Consider the following 6285-nt stretch of genomic DNA (forward strand, 5'->3'; position numbering starts at 1 on the left):
CAGTATGGGACCCTTACCAGGTTGGATTAATAGAAGAGATAGACATGATCCAGCGAAAAGCAGCGCGATTCGTCATGGGGACATTTAGTCAACGCGAGAGCGTTACGGAGATGCTGAACAAGCTCCAGTGGCGGACACTTCAAGAAAGGCGTTACGCAATACGAAGAGGTTTATTATCGAAATTACGAGAGAGCACATTCCGGGAAGAGATGGGCAACATATTACTACCGCCCACATATATCTCGCGTAATGATCACAACGAAAAGATCCGAGAAATTAGAGCAAATACGGAGACTTACAAGCAGTCGTTCTTCCCACGCACAATTCGTGAATGGAACAGGGAAGGGGGGATCAGATAGTGGTACAATAAGTACCCTCCGCCACACACCGTAAGGTGGTTCGCGGAGTATAGATGTAGATGTAGATGTAGACACAGTGTTAGTGTCAAGAATTACTACATTAACAGGAAACCGTTCCTTGCTCGATTCTTTGGACCAATCAAGCTCTATCTCTAATTCCAATGCTCGCTCAAGTAGCTGCTGGATAGCCACCTCGGCTGACACAGACTGCTCCATCACTACCAGCTATCGAATCATGACTACAGTAAGCCCAGGAAGAAGAACAGGAAGGGAAGACGGACTATGCTACAGGTTCAGACAAACCACCAATCGAAAAACTGGCACTTACTAGTCATGTTGCAGGAGTTGCTGATACATTGTTTCTCTTCTCAGGTGCGACATATCCTCATCGATTACCAACCACAATTTCCTCTAAATCCAGGGAGAATACCACTACTGTCACAAATTGTAGCAGGAGTGTGTGATGCGCAGGTTGCCCGACTGACACCACTTGCTATAGGATGACCAGAGCCGGTGATGTGGTCGGGGTTGTATGGCGTGGCTGGGTAGAAGAAGGTGGCTGTTTTTAGCAATCTTCCTCTTTGTTGTTGGTTTTTCCAATACATTTTCCAGCAGCTCAGCCCCACTGCTCGTGTCGTGGTGGAGACGTGCTGATGCGCGAAGCCCAGGGAATGCAACGCCGTGCTTGGTCAGCAGCTGCGCAGGCGGTAGGTGGTTAGCAGCACAAGGCCTGGCCTAGCTCGCCTCCAGCAGACGCTGCCGCTCGTGACGATGCCAGGAGTCGCCGGTGCAGCAGCGGGCAATGCCCTCCGCCGGCCGGTCCTCGGGGACAGCGGCACTGATGACGACGACGTAACAGCGACCGAACGCCAAATCGGTCGAACCGATGCCGACGCCCACCTCTGATGCCCTTAAATAGTGCAGACCACTGCTGAATCCGCCGGTTAGCTGGCCGGAGTGGCTGTGCGGTTCTAGGCGCTACAGCCTCTAGACGAGCGACTGCTACAGTCGCAGGTTCGAATCCTGCCTCAGGCATGGATGTCTGTGATGTCCTTAGGTTAGTTAGGTTTAATTAGTTCTAAGTTCTAGGCGACTGATGACCTCAGAAGTTAAGTCACATAGTGCTCAGAACCATTTGAACCATCCGCCAGTTACAAGGTGCCGTGTTTATTAGAATGTTCTCAATGAGGTGGCTAATGCAACCTCGCCACACATGGCCCGCGCCTGCATAATTCTGCTAATCCTGCGTTCTGGCTGTTGATGGCTGTCATGCACGTTCGCACATACCGACGCTCATTGCAAATCTGTCACCTGCTTAACGCACCCGCCAGCCTTCGTCCACCGTCTGCCATGAGGCTGGCGCACCACGCACTGAAACATACTAAATCACAATTTCGCACCATATTTCCTAAAAATAGCCCCTTGTCCTCTACAGCATGATCCTCCACCCCTTGAACCAGTTCTGCAGTAAGAGTTTGCTCTTTCATACAATGATAATACTACATGTTGGATTTCTATGTCTCTGCACCAGAGATCAGTAACATGAAGTACAGTGCAGTTTAAAGATTGAAGGTCAACTTCTAAGAGTTGTATTTTATTTTTTAATGATTGCATGTTTTGATGGAGGATTGTTAAGTCTGCAAAATGCCCCATGTTACTCTTTCTAATGATTTGTTTTTCTTTGTGACATTTGGTATGTGTGATTTTTGGCATGTTAAAATCTGTCTTGTGAGTAATTGTTTCAGTATTTTTCAAACTGCTGCATTCACTCTTTAGGCAGGGGAACTTGTTGTTTGGACTTACCCTAAAAATACTTAATTTTCCTACTCATGACAACAGCTATTTGACCATGTATAGCCCAACATCCACCACATATACTCTCATGAGTCATCTGTACCAATCTTCCCTTCCCAGTTCTGTTTAGGTGTAGGTTATGCCTAGTCAAACCCCATCTGTTGATAGTCCTGACCGGTATCAGAGTAACATGAGCAAAGTTGGTTGCCCTCAGAGCCATCCCTAACCCCACATTGATTCGCCTCACAGCTCCATCAAGGTGTGGTCGATCGTGATGCCAGAACAGCTTAACAAATTGCACATTGGTGCCATGGGTCAGGGAAGCTATCTTGTCTAGGTCACCATCTATGTCATATGCCCCATCCCTATCCAAACTATTTCCCACCCCTCCCACTATCACTACATGGTCCTCTTTTGTAAAGTCCTTACATAAAGACCGTAAGTCCTCTATCACATGACTTACCTCAGCATTTGGCTTGAAGATACTGATGGACTAGTACGCTGCTCCTAAACTTTCCTGCAACACCTCGCCCATGGCTACTACCTAGCAGCAGTACTTTCTTCTTCCTAACATGTTGTACATTCCTAGGCTTCTTGGTCTCAGTTGAAGTGTGGTGCAAAATTTCCTGCTCCTTGTTCTAATTGGGACTCCTCCACACTTAACTCTGGCAGTGGTAGATACCTGTTTTTTGTGTTGATGATAAATCTGTCAGATCGCGTTCTCTTTCTTCCTATCCTCCTACCTGCTGCCTGTTCCCAGTCACCTTCCTCCATCCTATCTCCCTTGATCCTTATCAGTTTTTCCCTGCTGCTCAAATTGTGCCTGAAGGGTACACATTTTCCTTTCCTGTTCCCCAATCGAAATATTCCTACTGCATACTCTGCAGTTCTAGGAGAGAGCCTCTTCCATTCTCCCAGCATTCCCACCCACTGCAACACCCCCCCCCCCCCCCTTTCCCCCAAGAGAAAATATTTCCTAAATGGCTGGCAACAAATCCCTCTACTCACTACCGTAAAACAGCTCCCAGGTTAGTCACTCTTGGTCAGTTTCGAAAGAATAATTGAGTTTAAAGAATGTTTTAAACTTGTCAAGAATGTGAGATTGGCCGTTTGTAAACAAAAAAAGAGACAAAGGTCTTATGTGTGGTTGTTGTTGTTTTTGTACTAATTTAATAATACAATGACAGCAGAATGAATTAGGGATTACTTTGCTTTTAGAGAATTTACGTTATCAAGCGTGTTTGGTCAGGATTTTAAACATTTACAACTCAAAAAACTTGTGTCTACATAGATCGCGTCTATCTAACTAGTAAACAACAATAAGTGCGTTAGTTAAATACGAGTTAGAAACGTTTAATTACACTTTTATTGCGACAATAGACACTGATATTACTAGTAGTTGTGTTTTTTTAACGAATTTTGCACTATCAAGAAAACTTGAATAGATTTTTTTGTGTTTATGTCGGGCAAAATTTCGGGTTATGTCGCGATTATGGCGACTTCAGATAACACGAAGTTTTTTCAAGAACAAGCTCTGCTGGGACCCTAATATTCAGTTGTGTGACAAGAAAGCACACTACAGCAATTATACGAAACATAGAAAATTTAAAGTTGACACTATTCCCTCTTAAATAAGTTCTTTTAGCTGATGAAGCAAATACATGTGATCTCACTCTGGGGCCATCTTGGCTCTTATGATGGCCAAAAGATTAAATTGTTAAAAGATGTCTTGAAGGCGAAGCTCTGTCTTGGGTAAATCTAAATTTAAGTCAGTGGGAGACATACCAAAGTTTCGAAAAACGATTTTAAATAAATTTTGGTCAGAAGCTGAACAAGGGAAAATTGAAAGTAAATTTCTGAACGGTCCATACTATAGGAATATGTTCTTCATTTGTGTGACCATTTGCTTTTTAATTCTTGAGCGTATTTTTGTTCTGTCGTTGCAACTACAAAAATGCGTGATTTTTTTTTTCACATGACATGTTTCGCTTTATTGAGGTAAAGCAACATCAGTGGTCTGTAATTACGCTATTTACATTTTGATTTGCTTTTAGATCGAAAAACATTTCATTAATAATAAACTGATTTCTACTTATGGAGATTTTCGGTTGATTTCTCGCTTACATTGGGAAATGCCATCTGCTAGCACGTCATTGTTTTTCTGTGTTAGAGCAGAGAGCAATCACAGCTCACCCAGTATTATAAACTAGAATATGATAGAACAATCAGAAATACCCGCTCAACTGGTAGAACATATAATAGGCACTAAAATCCCTGACACTCCAAGATTGCTCTTCTTTGATGTAGAAAGTATGTGCAGTTGCATCCCTGTTAATGAAACCATAAAAACAATTGAAGAAAACCTGAAAACACACAACCAGCTACCTCATGAAGAGACAGATGAAACAATAAAAATATTACAGTTAATAACACAACAAAATTATTTTGAATTCAATCAAGAAAACTATATAGAAAAAGAAATTTACCCATGGTGTCAGCTATCTCAGGAACATTAGCCAACATTTTCATGACACATATAGAAAAATTAATATTTGAAGACATAATAACAAAGAAAAGCTGCAACATCATCTGCTGTTACAGATACAGGGGTGACATAATATGTGCAGTAGATGAACCTAAAAACAAAATACAGCAAACACTGTACAAAAAAATAGAGAGACAAATAATGAAAAAAAACTAACCAAACCACACTACCTTGTAAAACTTGCAAAAAAAAAAAAAAGCATACAACGACCTGTCACAACATCACAACAAATTCACACATTAAATAGGTAACATATTCAAAAAACAAGGCATAATTATTGCTTACAAAACAAACAAATCCATACAAAAGCACATCCCAAAACTGAAATCAAAATCAGACAGACACCAACAATGTGTTGTTGCAGAGATTGTGAGAAGATATTCAATGAGATAACGGGCAGGACATTTGACACAAGATTTAAAGAACACATCAAAGCATTTAAATACAGTACAAATAATTCAACATTTGTGGATCATCTAAAACAAGAACACCATAGACCAAGCAATATTGAAAATGATATGAATATCATAAAAAATCAGTAAAGACAGACACCTACTCCCTTTCCAAGAAAATTTCACATACTAAAAGCATTAACACAAAATAAACAGGAGCTCAATGACCAAATGCACATTAGAAACAAGACTCGCTACAGAATAATTGATGAAATTATATGAAAAAGAAAAGAACCTTTTCCATCCTTCACCCCCTCTCACTCTCCCACAACCTTCCCCCCCCCTCACATTTTTATTTCATTTCTTGTTCCTCACATTCTCCTCTATATACGTACATTATTGATTTTAAAGTACCAGTCGTCAGGTGCTTGTTTTTTGTATTTCTTTGCTCCGTTATCGAAAGGGTGCGCATCGTTGTGCTTTTATATGCATTATTATACGGTTGTTTACTTCCTATCATTGTAGTACAACTAAAAACGAGTTTTTATATACACTGTAAATGCTCAATCGCTTGCATTTACGAGACGGGACGGGAAACTGTGTCGTCTGCTGTGTGTATAGAGGCTGCTGTTGCAACATCGCTATTACAGTATAGCCAACCTAACTAGACAAAAAGCGAACTGTCAAGTGCAATGTTTCGCCGGCGGGGGTATAACTCACATTCCATCATACTGCTATATTCTCATGTCCCCTCATCATGGTTTTCCCCTCCTCGCCCCCCAAAAAGTACCTCCATCGCTATTCCTTCTCTACTATTACACAGTACATACATACACAGAAATATAATTAAATAGAAGTACACACATACAATAATCTAATAAAAAAAAGTTTTAGGTCAAAGACAAAGTAGTGGAAAGGTTATGTTGGCAACATTACAAAACACAAACCACAACACATACTTAAAGTAGAAAAACAAACAGAATATCTTCAACTTCTGTAGTTCTGTCTTCCTCAGTTGCGTGTAATATTACGGTATATTGATAATTTTTACTTATGGACCGTCTGACAGCAACTGAATAAAACACAATTTTAGTGCCATACGCGTTTCGCCTTTGTTTTTTGCAAGGCATCATCAGTGGCAGGTTGCGTGGACAATTTCTTACATATTACGCTCCTGTTACATTTTTGGTGTTGT

General features: G+C 41.1%; 1 long non-coding RNA gene across 1 annotated transcript; it reads right to left on the reverse strand.

Moving 5' to 3' along the window:
- Window positions 1–4356: 4356 nt before the first annotated feature.
- Window positions 4357–5556, reverse strand: LOC126240129 (uncharacterized). The gene is made up of 3 exons (XR_007545365.1): window positions 5486–5556; window positions 4640–4789; window positions 4357–4481 (listed from the first exon to the last, which is right to left on the reverse strand). It is a non-coding gene; the product is annotated as an uncharacterized LOC126240129 (long non-coding RNA).
- Between the last annotated feature and the right edge of the window lie 729 nt (window positions 5557–6285).

Source organism: Schistocerca nitens, chromosome 1 (genome assembly GCF_023898315.1).
Source record: "Schistocerca nitens isolate TAMUIC-IGC-003100 chromosome 1, iqSchNite1.1, whole genome shotgun sequence".
Taxonomy (NCBI): domain Eukaryota; kingdom Metazoa; phylum Arthropoda; class Insecta; order Orthoptera; family Acrididae; genus Schistocerca; species Schistocerca nitens.